Source organism: Triturus cristatus, chromosome 6, assembly GCF_964204655.1.
Source record: "Triturus cristatus chromosome 6, aTriCri1.1, whole genome shotgun sequence".
NCBI classification, from domain to species: Eukaryota; Metazoa; Chordata; class Amphibia; order Caudata; family Salamandridae; genus Triturus; species Triturus cristatus.
The window spans coordinates 676,902,193-676,915,874 of record NC_140589.1 but is presented as its reverse complement, the minus strand read 5'-3'; positions in this window follow the sequence as shown (position 1 = coordinate 676,915,874).

The following is a 13,682-nucleotide window of genomic DNA, read 5'->3' as shown; positions in this document are numbered from 1 at the left end:
TGGCTAAGTTACTCCATTTTTACAGTTCAGGCAAGTAGGCCCGATTCTGTCCTCAAAGCCTTTCCCTGCTCTCTGTCTCTGACAGCTTCAGCTTGAGCTCGCATCTGTATCCATGAACTTTGTCCTACTCCCTGTGCAGCTAACGGTGCCTGCCTCGGCCAGTTTTCGCCTGCCTGCCAAGAAGCTGTATTTCACCTTCGAATTATCTATTTTGCTCTTCAGCCGATGCATTCCTGTCTAGTGATTTAGGTAAACATTTCCTTTAGCTCACAAGCAAAGGACTCAGCCTTTCCGTCCTCCTGCAAGTGATTCATAGCCCTGTTGCCATGGAAAGTTTTCTATCCCTCGCATCTCATATAGACACTTAGACGCTTGTACACGCACACAGTCAGTATAGAATAGATTCTGTCCGAGAGTCTCTTCCTTGTGGATAACATAGTTCTTTAAACATAGGATGGTAGATATGATTTGGAATTAGGTTGACTTGACCCCCCAGACTTCTCGTCTCCACATGTAGAGCTAAATGTCAAGTCCCCTTCACCCCCTAGTTGCACGTCAATTACACGTCATGCTGCCGCGCGCGCATCTATGCCAAGTATTATCTTATAGATCCACCTATGTCTGATAATTCTAACCAATCATGTTTCTTTTATTCCTTATTACGCCTAGTTTCGATTACGTACCTGTTTTGTCACTTTTCTTATCAAATGTTACGCCTTCTACATTCGTTTCATTGTAATGCACTTATTATAAAAATACATGTCTGTCAATAAAGTATTGTACTTCACTTCCTGAACCCTCGTGGTGACGGAACCTGAAGGCCGCGACTCGAGTCGGCCATTTTGAATGGAATAAAGCCCATTAGAAAACCTCTTATACCACGGATTCTGCCTCTTGTTATTTTGAGCTATTTTACTTTATTTAAGATCCCGTATGAAATTCAGTCCGGTATTTTTATTTACCACAAAGGATAAAGCCTTGTGGGTTGTGTTAAGTCCTAAAAAGTGGTCTTGTCTCTTTCTTTCTCCTAGTTGGGAATACAGACGACAGGCTACCTAATTTGGAATAACATCACCTGGGTGGCCAGAGAGAATGGTATCTAAAGATACTCTTGGTACTTGCTTCGGAGAGAAAGGAGGACTTACTCTTCGCTTACTCTTCGCTTCCGTGAAAATCGGCCCCAACAGGAAGGTGGTTATTCTGTAACAGTGACAGTTATGTTATGTTATAATTTTTGAAAGTGCATGGCTGCTCCCTCAAAGGGGCGTCCCAGCGCTCGTCTCAATCAGACAAAGTGGAGGATCGGAAGATTATTTAGGGAAAAGATAGGTTTTTTTGGCCTTACGGCATGCCGCATGGTTTTGGATGCTTCTGATGCTTACCGGGAGGGAGTTTCAGAGTTTAGGGGCAAGAGCTTGGAAGAAGCGCCCTCCTGTCCTAGCTCTCTTGACACAAGGGACAGACACCAGGTGCTGATGTAATTGCTAATTGAAATTGTAATATTTGAACAAGCCCATTTAAAGCTCAGCATGATGAATGTGTATATATATATTCACTGAAAAAACAAAGAATAAAATGCTTTAAAAAAGGTTTCAGAAATTCACTGAAAAAACAAAGGTTAAAGTGGCGTTATTGTTAGCTGAAAATGTCAGTTAAAAATACTACTGTAAACTAAAAATAACACTGAAATTCACCAGTTATAGTTTTCTGAGCTAACTATAACTTGGATCTCCATCATGCATTACTCATAATCGCACATGTTACAGCATTCGTGACATGTTTAATTACATTGTTGATGACATCACTGGTGAGATTTCAAATGACATTTTTGATGACATTGCTGATGATTCTTTTGTTGTTGGTGTGCCAAAACACCATTGTGAAGGTTCGACTTCAGTGTCCTGACTAAACATAGAGGTGCCGATTACGATCCGGTAAAAACCGGGTACGAACCGTCGGTCGGAGAGTTTTCTCCGTCCGACTCGTACCCGGTCGGAAAACTTTACAAACATGGAATTACGACTCGCACAGAAACACCATTTCCGTACGAATCGTAAAAAACACCGACCGACGAAAATATACGTACGAATGTGATCCGGGAATGCTGCGATGTGACGTCGGGACGCTTTCAGGCAGCGTTTCACGACCCAGGAAGTACGATTCGAACCGACAGCAGTCCGGACGGCGATATTTTCACGGCACCCAAAAAGTGCCGGAAAAGCGAAGTACGGCGCGAAACGACCAGAGTAGGTGGCCCGGTACGCGCCGTTCCCCCCCCCAGCCCCCGTATGTACGCGCTGACCCCCCCCAGCCCCCGTATGTATGCGCTGACCCCCCCCAGCCCCCGTACGTACGCGCCGACCCCCCCAGCCCCCGTACGTATGCGCCGACCCACCCCCAGCCTCCGTACGTATGTGTCGAACCCCCCCGTGTATGTATACACCCGTGTACGTTCGAGTCGTACCCCCCGTGTATGTACACCCGTGTACGTGTCGTACCCCCTGTGTATGTTCACCCGTGTACGTTCGAGTCGTACCCCCGTGTATGTACACCCGTGTACGTGTCGTACCCCCGTGTATGTACACCCGTGTACGTGTCATACCCCCCGTGTATGTACACCCGTGTACGTTTGAGTCATACCCCCACCCGTGTATGTCGTACCCCCAGCGTAGCGCTGGGGGTACGCACCGTACATACATGGGTGGGGGTACGACTCGAACGTACACGGGTGTACATACACAGGGGGTACGACACGTACACGGGTGTACATACACGGGGGTACGACTCGAACGTACACGGGTGTAAATACACGGGGGTTACGACTCGTACGTACACGGGTGTATACATACACGGGGGGTTCAACACGTACGTACGGGGGCTGGGGGGGTCGGCGCATATGCGGGCACATGTCTCCATGGTTGCTATGGGAGTGCGGTGCGGACGGTGTTTTTTCCATATGTTGTAACATCGGACGCACGGGATGGATCGTAATTCCGCGGTCGGACTTCACTTTTCACATTTGTACGGTAAATCGTCCGAGGACGTGTCGGACACATTTTCCGACCCGAGGACGTGTGGGGAATAATTCCCAATGCGATTCGTATGGACTTTTTCCCATGCGAATCATAGTTGGCAGTTTGTACGGCACTTGTACGATTCATACGGTAAAAAGACTGGATACGAGTCGTACGGGGAATTTTTTTACCGGATCGTAATCGGCACCAGAGTGTAGAAATGTCCTACTTGCTTGGTGGCAAAAACAAAAGAATAAAGTGAAATCAAATAAGAGACACATTAGGCAGTTTTAAAAACCCTTATGCAAGGGTGCGCCAGAGGGCATATTTGTGAGGAAATTTATGATTAGAGAACCTGTTTTCATGCATTTTAAAATAATCGGACCACGTAGATGCCAATTAAATTAAGTGGAACTTTTGATCTTTGCCCTAGAGAAGTCTTTTTTTTCTGGGACAACATTGGCTTTATGTTGTTTCTATCCTTTGGGAATGCACAATGAAGAAATAATATTTTTAGTGAAAATATTCTCGTCTTGCGAATGAACTTTTTTTTTTAACAAAAAAAGGGCCTGAACCTTTGATAGACTTGGATTGAAAAGGAAAGATGGACTTCCTGGGAATATGAATCATTAGTGTTTGAAATATTGAAGTGCCTCTTCCAATATTGATACAAATATTTTTTTGTAATATAATACACACACAAATACACACAAATACACACATATCTACATATATATGTACACCTTCAAAGTTGCAAAGTAAGGGCACTCCTGGTGTAAAAATCTGCAATGAAAAGGTATTCCCTACGTAGTTATAACAACATAATGACTCCCGATGTAAAATACTGCAAAGTAACAGTTGATATTTATTTGAAGGTGCTGAACTTTCTTTTTTTGAAACTTTTAATGAGAACTCCAGAGTCCTTATACGTATTTTCAGAAGCTCCTTCAGAGATGTACGATGTGTGCTCAGCAGAATTTCTCACAATTTGCTAATCTCATACATTCTGTTGAGTATAAACTATGAAATTCAATAACTCCAGTTCTACTAATTGGATTTTTGTCATTTTGGTCTTGTTTAATTTATTAAAAGTTACTCTATTTTCCTAAACCTATTGTGGGCTCCCATTGTGGTGTGTTTTACTGTGTTACTGTTTGCAGTGTAGCACAAATACTTGTATTTTTGTCGTTTTGGTCTTGTTTAATTTATTAAAAGCTACTCTATTTTCCTGAACCTATTGTGGGCTCCCATTGTGGTGTGTTTTACTGTGTTACTGTTTGCAGTGTAGCACAAATACTTTACACATTGCCTCTAAGTTAAGCCTGACTGCTATGTGCTAAGCTACTAAGCGGGGTAAGCACAAGTAAATATGGGGTTTGCTTGTGTCTTATCCTGATAAGGACCGTGGTTGTTGCTTGCCAAGGGCTTATGCTCCAATCAACGAACAACCCCAATTTCTTATAGGTATATAATATAAGGGTGGTGGGTAATCAAAGCAACACTCTCAATTATCCTCCATAATGCACACAGTGTTATGCAAAGGCATGAATAATGAAGGTGAAAGATTGAAGCCTGGGCTCCTCAATTTTGCACACTGAGGATCCTGCACATGGTGTACAAATTAAGTTCCCACTGGAGTACTCTCCTACCATGACTATTCACAAAATACAGGAGACAGTACATTTAAACAGATAAAAGGCACATCCCAATTGCCACACATGCCTTTGAATGCATGCACAAAGCCAATGTAGAATGACCCAGTAGTTATTAATGTTGAAAAGTGGTAACAGCTGAATGACTGTGAACTCCAACCTCATTCCTCTCAGAGAAAGGAAGTACTCTTGTTTCCTCAACTTAAAAAAAGACAAAGGTGAGATGGTAACTAAAAATGCAGAGGGCCAAATTTCTCAACACTTTGCATCGGTTTGTGTCCCTTATGTGACACAAGCCCAGCACAAAGTATTGATTTTGAAATGTACTTTCCAGCTGGAAAGAGACTTCAAAGTAACAGAAAGTAGTGGTTTGCGCTACTTTGTTTCAATGGGACAAACAATGGGTGGTGCATGGGCATTAGATACAAAAAGAGGGACAGAGAGCTTTTTCCACTCACAGGGGAGTAGGAGGTCCAGCATAAACAAAAGCCCCAGATGCAAGAATTACACAAAATTGAGTTTATGCCGTTCCTCTATAATAGAGTCGGTAAAGTCAAAGAGAAGGCTGGAACCAACTAGGTACACAAAGTGTCCATGGTTGGGAATCCTTGTGTTGGATTATGGTGCCCTCACATACCCTTTCAGGTGTCATGCTTCATCATATGGGCTGCTCCTCGTCGGATCGGCAGTGCAATACCCAACGGGCTCCCTTAAAAAGGGGCACTTTGTCGGAGATCTTCTATCCAACTGCCGTATGGTGAAGTGCGGGTGTGGGGCCAGGATAGTGTAGATGTATTTTGGTGATTTAAAACAGGGTTAGGAGTGCCTGACAGGAATTAATTTTTATTCTGGGGGCCTCCTACCCTGATTAAAAACGTGTGAACATGGCACTCGCCCGAGTATAATGTCTCGTACTAGAGTGTCCTATGCTAAAGAATGTGGGTCAACATGTTTCTCGCATAGAGTGGAATTACTCGCGATTCGTCAGGACCAAAAATAACAAGGAAAAGAACTATCTACATCTAAAAGCTACTGGTATTGAAGTGTGTAGTAAATTAAGTATTTCTTAGCTTTAATACCTGTTGTGATCAGGAGCTACCCTATTCAATATCTGCCCAGACATCAACAGTACTCGGTGGACTGCGCATGAGTGAAAGTTTCTCAGTAAGTATGAATTTGGTTTCCTCACGCTGCTCCTAGTGACCTACCCACTCCAATGGGTCCGGGTCCGGTCTTAGTTTACTATCACAAGCCATGTGGACAGTCAACAGATACTATCAAACGAAGTGAGTATTCGTATTGGTGAGACTACTATCTTATAAATATAAAGCCAATCTAGGCATTTGGATAAAATCACAGTATAATAAATCGAATCAATAGTGTAACTAATGCAGAAAGAATAAACAATCGGAAGTTAGTAAATTTATACCCCCTCTGAAACTGATTTAAGGTTTTGTCCCCCCTCTTTTTACGATATACCATGCCTATGCTAGCAAATTGAAGACAAGAAGATTATTCTTTAAGTATACAAGTCTTTACCAAGTCTAGATACGCAATAGGTATATAGATCAAACTTGAATAACAGTTGAGTTGTTTTAACGCCACCCTTACCTAGTCCTATGAAAATAATGGTGATATATTTATGCTTCCATTAGGCATAAACAAAGACTGTATAGGATTGTTACAGATATTCTCCGAACATCCAGAAAATGACTTAAATGTAATCTACATCTACAGGTATGCAATCATATAAATCGGAATCTGACGTAATAAGCTAGTGTTTTTTACACTAATATAATCTTGAGACCATCAATGCAGGGTTCTTGGATTTTATATAACTACGATACAGTTGTTGCCCTTGGCTGGATTTGGGGACCTTAGACTGGGATTCCTTTAATTCAATTCTCATATCAATGTATATAGTTCCCTACTAAAAGCAAAGTGATTGCTATTTCTGACTCCCTAAGCATACAAAAAGGCTTTTTAATCTACTTATATCCTTATTATTTGGTAACTGTTTTATTATATTTTTTTGTATATAGTGCACAAATCTGAATGGGCACCTGACGAAGGCCTAGCCGAAACGCGTTGTCTACCTACAGCCCATGTATTTCAGCTGTTCATAGAGTATTTACCTGAACGGGAAAAATTGTGGTGTTTTAGAAATATCAATTGTCTGAAAAGATTTAGTTATGAACATGCTAGTACTGCATCTTGTATCTGAATAATTAACTATGCCTCAGTGAGATTTACTTGCACTCTTTGTGAATTATGTTGTATATATAAAGAGATTGTATTGATGTATCTTTTTCTATAAATGTATATGTATATATAGAATAACTGAATGATTGTATAAAAAATATATACTCGTTGTAAAACAACAAAAAAGAAATTAACTAAAAAATTAATTAAAGAGAAAAACGATAAACAGACCAACTTGCTTATTCTGTCATTTGTAAACGTACTTTCCAGAAGTAAATGCAAGTACAGTTTATCATTTAATTGTTAGTATTTTTCTATGCTTTTGGGAGTGAACAAGCAACGAAGTTAATAATGACACTGTGCCCGGTGTCCAATCTTTTCCAATAATAAAAATGAATTCCTGTCAGGCACTCCTAATCCTGTTTTAAATCACCAAAACACATCTACACTATCCTGGCCCCACACCCGCACTTCACCATACAGCAGTTGGATAGAAGATCTCCGACAAAGTGCCCCTTTTTAAGGGAGCCCGTTGGGTATTGCACTGCCGACCCGACGAGGAGCAGCCCATATGATGAAGCATGACACCTGAAAGGTTGTTTGAGGGCACCATAATCCAACACAAGGATCCCCAACCATGGACACATTGTGTACCTAGTTGGTTCCAGCCTTCTCGTTGACTTTACCGACTCTATTATAGAGGAACGGCATAAACTCAATATTTTGTAATTGGTGCATGGGCATTCCCATGCAACCACTCATGAATTTTTGATGAAAACCAATTTCTTCTAACACTGACAAGTGATTTATACACTTCCTGAAGGCAGGCGTAAACTTAGAGAAAAGTTATTATTGTCAAAAAATGTCCAGATTTGTTGTATGCTATTCTGTGCAGCTCACATATAAAATTATAAAAGTGTTAACATATGTAAAAGCACATTATTTTGAAATACAAGGGTTCCATTCCAATACAAAACCTATGCTTGGCATCACTCACACTTTTGAACTGTGGTTCAAGGGTGCTTGAATTCACGCAAGGCAGCCTATAGTGCACCAGTGCAGGCAAAGGGAAAAATAGGGCTATATTTTATTAGAGATGGGGCTGTTCTGCTCTTTCCCTTTCACACAATGCAGCCCAACAATTTTTATTGCTGTGCCATGTTACCAGAATTCTTTGTAAATGTGGCACGGAAAATATAGAAATTACACAGTCAGCATGAGAAGATTGTACGGAATATGGGTTTATGATAAGCAGTAAATAAATATGCCAAACAATTTTTATTGCATGACATAATTTACTTGAATTGTGTTATAAGGCTCTGTAATAAAAATAAATCATCACTAAAGTGGGGATTAAAAAAGATATTTACTTGTTTATGCAACATTATATATTTTTTATATGATAGAGCATACACATTAAAATCTTTACACACAAGTAATGAACAAAAAATACAAACCACTGCAGATGTCAACCTATTCATTTAAGTGAGGTTCCATGATTTCCTACAAGAATCATAAGATTAGACAAAACAGACAGTGTGCTGACAGTTTCATAGCACATTTCCTTGGCCTTTGCAATTTGTTTTCAGCAAACTGCAAGGCTTCTCTGCTTTTATTGAGTCAAATGACGGGAAAATCGTGGAGATCGGGTTTCAGAGTTAATTTCGCGTTTATTTTGTAAATCAAAATAGCGAAAAATGGAGGGTGTGTTTAATAGGGTATGTGATTATGTTCATTCAGCGAGGAAGATGCCATGCCTTTTAGGTACCTCGGGAATGGTCTTTGGCATTTCGTGTGCTGTAAGCCCCTACTATATCAGAATATATATTAGATGCATTTTTAGTGCCAAATACAGGCTGGAGGTATACAAAAAAAAATAAAAGTCAGAAAGGCGTAAAATTAGTTTACACCGTTTTTTGCATAAAAAAGCGCTGCTATGAACAGGGATTAATGGCGAAACTTGCTGGAAGTCTAAAAAGACTGAAATATTCACTCGCCACCAGTTCCTTTGGAGAACCCTATTAAGTTCTTTTCTGCTCTATTTTCCAGAATAATGACAGTCCTAGGCAGTTAAAAAAGTGATTATTAATAACTTGAAGCAGGTGACATTGGCGTAATTTCCCAGTTCTTCGTCCTTTGCAAATATGTCGATCTAGCAATAGGTCCATATTATGCAAAACAGAAAACATTGTTTATTTCCAGTTGGGATGATTTTAATCAAGAGTCTCTCAGATACTTGCAAACGAAATGGAGCCACGTCAGATCCTCAAACAAACTGCACAGCCAAATGTATACATGAATCAGATGAGTCAAAAGCCTTTTAGCAAATGATCGCAATTTAAACTTCTTTTTTGGCCACATTTTCTCAATTTTTATTCTCCAAATTTTTAACATTCTTCACTTCATTTGACACTATTTCCAAAATCGCCCTTCTGGGCTTTTCACACTAGCACAAGAGAGTCGAGTTTCCACCTCACAATGGGCCATATGTATCATTCCAACGCCGAAATGTGCAGAATTTCGGCATTTGCGATCGCAATTTGGCTCTTTGGTATGTATTAAAGAAAAACTGCCTCGCAAAATAAGGAATCGCAAAATTTGCGATTTCTTATTTTGCAATTGCATTTAAGGAATAGGAAATTGCTATTCCTTGAATGCAATGTAAGAAGCACAAAAAATTGCAATTTGGCCTTAAGGAATCGCAAGTTACCACCAACTTCAAGTTGGTGGTAATTTGTGATTTCTCTGAAAAATGCACTTTTTTGCATTTTTCAAAGTGCCATGAGGTGCACATACATGCCCTTAGGGCATGTATGTGTGCCACGTGTGAACACATGCACATTTCAGGGGTGCAACAGGGTGTCCTTTTGACACCCTGGCACCCTTGAAATTGCATTCTCAATTTGTGATTCTCCAATTGAGAATCGCAAATTGAGAATGTCTTCCCATTCATTCCTATGGGCCTCTAGGCCCATAGGAATGAATGGGGAGTTATTCCTTAATTGCGAATCCCAATTAAAAATTTGCAATTAAGGAATATGTAGGATTCACAAAATTATTTGCAATCTCTATTTGAGAATCGCAAAAATGTATTTTCATGCATATGGCCCAATATCTTTAAAAGTACCCAATGCATTTCGGTATAATTCTCTTCATCAGGGGTGTGAAACCCATATGTTTGACTTTGTTCGTGACTGAAAGTAGACCAATATAACTTTATTTGAACAGTAGCAGCATGTTTGAATTCCCATCTATCCTGTCCTCCTTCATTCAATTTCAAGGGAAGCAGCCCCGCCCCTGACGGAATTCCTGACGGAATTCCTGACGTGGCTCCATTTCATTTGCATTCAGCAATTAGCGCATGGGCGGAGCATAGAGCAAGCTAGCATGCCTCAAATGGCGTTGAGCATCTCAAAAAGTTGGAGCATTCGAGTGCATTCCACCTTTTACAGTGTGCATATCTCCCAGATACTTGCCATAAACGAGGTTACCCCAGCTCTTACTAGTGTCTATCCGACTATCCAGTGTTGTCCAAGGCTCAATTATCTTAACCTCCAAGGTTCATTGAAGGGCTTGATAAAATGGAAAAGTGCAAGCCATTTGTCATTTGACCAATGCTGATTGAAACTCCTTCTTGTCACTTCATCTGGTGCTCTGATTTCTGATTTGGTAATATGCCACCAAGAGAGAAATTGAATGTACTTAAATATGAAAAGCTTTTCCGCATAGCCTTCAGAAATATTTCATCAAAACCCTTTTGAGTGTTGATCGTTATTTTTTTGTTCCAAGCACAGTATGCTCAAAATGCTTGATTTTGCACTCTGTTTCTGAAAATGTAATCGGAAGAGAACTCCCTCAATCCAGTGTGGAGTCCAAAGTCGAAAGGTGCTGCCTAACAATCAGCTGCGAGGTTAGACATACTGGCTTGCAGCAGACACCAGTGCAGCAGACCCGAGCATCCCAGGGGCCCTATTATGTAAAGAGTGAAATTTCCCTGTTTGCGCCTGGCGCACCTTAATACCTGTGCGATGGGCTCAAAAAGGAAAAGTGTGCCCTATGGAATGCGCTGCCCCAGGGCAGCCTCCAACTCGCGCTGCTATGGGGGCAGCGCATTCACGTTAAAAATGTAACGGCTGCTTTGAAGCCGCTCCGTGTTTTCACAATGCAGGCAGGAATCCGCCTGCACTTTTGAAGGGGATTAGAGACCCCCTTGCAGGTGGGTGAAGTGAGTGACTGCACCCGCCTGAAGGGGGATGTCTGGGGTTGTTCATGGGACCCTCTTTCAGCCCTTCAGAGGGCTGCAATCAGGGGGCGCACAGACAGTGGGCCACCTTTTAGGTAGGGCACTGTCAGTGCGTCTCCTGAGACCTTCTTTGCCTCTGCACCAGAATCTGTAATATGTCACGGGCACAGAGGCAAAGGGATTCCCTCATTTGCATGGGGCCAAGCTCCCATGCAAATGAGGGAATGCCTTCTGAAGATAGTGCTGGCGCTATATTGCGCCAGCATTATTGGTATTCCAGACTCACAAGCTTCTGAGGCCCCTCCTGTAATACCAAAGTGCCCTGGGGGCGTGTAAAGTAGGCGAAAATGTCCATTGCACCCCCAGGGCACTTCTATAATACAGCCCCATGGAGCACCATGCATAGTATGGTTTTCACAATACTCATTTACCTTAGGTTTCCAGTAAACCGAAAGAGGGTTCAACCTCGACTGCAAGCCTCCCTCTATAAAAAAACACACAAAACAGGAAAGAAATGTTGCATAGCATCTAGAGCTGCCTGCTTTGGACTTAGGCAACCAGGTTTAAATTCCTGAATTGGCTCAACATCGTGTGATTCTGGGCAAATCACTTAATCGCCCTATCCCAATAAACTTGTGCAATTAAGTGGTATAACGCCCTCAGGCCAAGACTGCACTTTATAAAATTAAACAAAAAACAGGATTGCACGACTGAAAGTCAGCCCCCAGGATATATCCTGGTGGAAGAATATTGAGGGGCAAAATATTGAAAGTTAAGTGCTTATAGGGAAGTATAAATGTAATATTCCTAACTCCACATCTACGAACCTTGAAGATATATGCACTGCATACATATATGTGATGTTAGGTATAGAAAATCTAGACATACTTAACTGTCAATATTTTGTTTTCAATATTGTGTCCAATTGATATTCTGGGGCCTCATTAAAGGTGCACCAAAAAAAGTTTTCTAGCTTTCTCCACACGTAGCAGAAGCAAACATCTTTCACACAAACATAATCCGCAGTATGGTATTGTGCACTCATAGCCAGAGAAGTGTGAGGTCCAGATTTCACCACATACAGCATGATTAGTAGTGCAGCAAGATTCCTCCATATAAAACACCAGTAACAGTTGGGGAAGTTCCCCTCCAAACACATCATGGTTATCAGTAGGGGAAGTGTATTTTTCACACGCATGAATTACAGCAGGGCATGTGTCCTTCACATACCTTAATCACCGGGCTTTCTGCACAAATATCAGGATTAGCAGGAAGGCAAGCTTCCTCACACACAGCATGACAACGAGTAAGGCAAGCTTTCTCTATGCCTAGCAAGGACTGGAATAGCATATACTTTCTCCACAAACTTCACAGGTAGCAGTAGAGCATCTCCATTCACACTACATGAATAGTTGTAGGGGAAGCCTGTTTCCCACACAGCATGAGCAGCAGAAGGCAATCACTCTCTGCTATAAAGAGAAAGGCCCCCCATCTGGTGATTATTACAAGAAACAATATATGTTTCTTGTAATAATCACCAGATGTTATTGAATATGAATATAAAAACAGTTTTCTAATCCAACTTATCTAAATAATACTTTAAACAAAAAAGAAATTTGTCTTCGTAATAAAAAATAAAATTAGTTTAAAATATCGTTTTGTACTTACTTTAATTTGTTTCTAGGTATAGACCAACTGTTGACAGGATAAAACCTGAATAGGTCTGTTTGAAAGAAATATAGGTCTTGATAGAGGTTTTTCTATGGCAATCACTCTCTGTACACGGCTGGTGAATCAGCAAACACCCACACACACATGCACAGACCAGGCACATCATGGCCAACGGTACTGAAAAAGCTGATTTAAAAGATGGTGCTTTCAATGGATGCAAACACAAAGAAATGATGGACGGAGAGCTGAAACTTTTCAGACCCTCACCCTCAGTCACAGATCTGGGTTGAATATATCATTGTTCTTTAGCTCACTTTGCCACCCCAGTTTAGACCCAGCCATATGCAAATCAGTCTAGACCCTGTGCCTCATGGGAACAGTCCAGCCCGAACTGCCAAGCCAGGTCTTCACTGGACCGGAAACAAGCATCCTGGGACAAGTTTCAGGGTAACACCGTTACTTTCAATAGATGTGCACTGTGTTAGAGCCTGGGCATATCCTGTCGAGAGTCATTAAGCTATCACTTTAGAATGTGCATCCACAGTGCCTTTAAAATTAGATGTTGAATATTTTTCACTGTTACAGTGAACAGCATACACCACGATCCCTGACTTTGTGCTGCACCTGTTTAAACTACTCAGCACCTCTAGTTTAAATGGGTGGCGTGTGATGGACTGCTGGCAGCTTTTGGAATACTTATTGTTTAGCCATGAACAGGGCTTAATTTGTAAAAGAATGAGTGCCAGTACCCAAAGCTCTGCTCAAAAGCCTGCAGCCAGCTATTTTATTCTACCATTGGGGGCCCGTCCTTAAGGGTAAAGTGGCCCCACCTTTTTCCTGACGTGAAGAGTGTCTCTGAGCAAAGGCCAGCCTGACAGACACTCTTCTTTTACAGGTCAG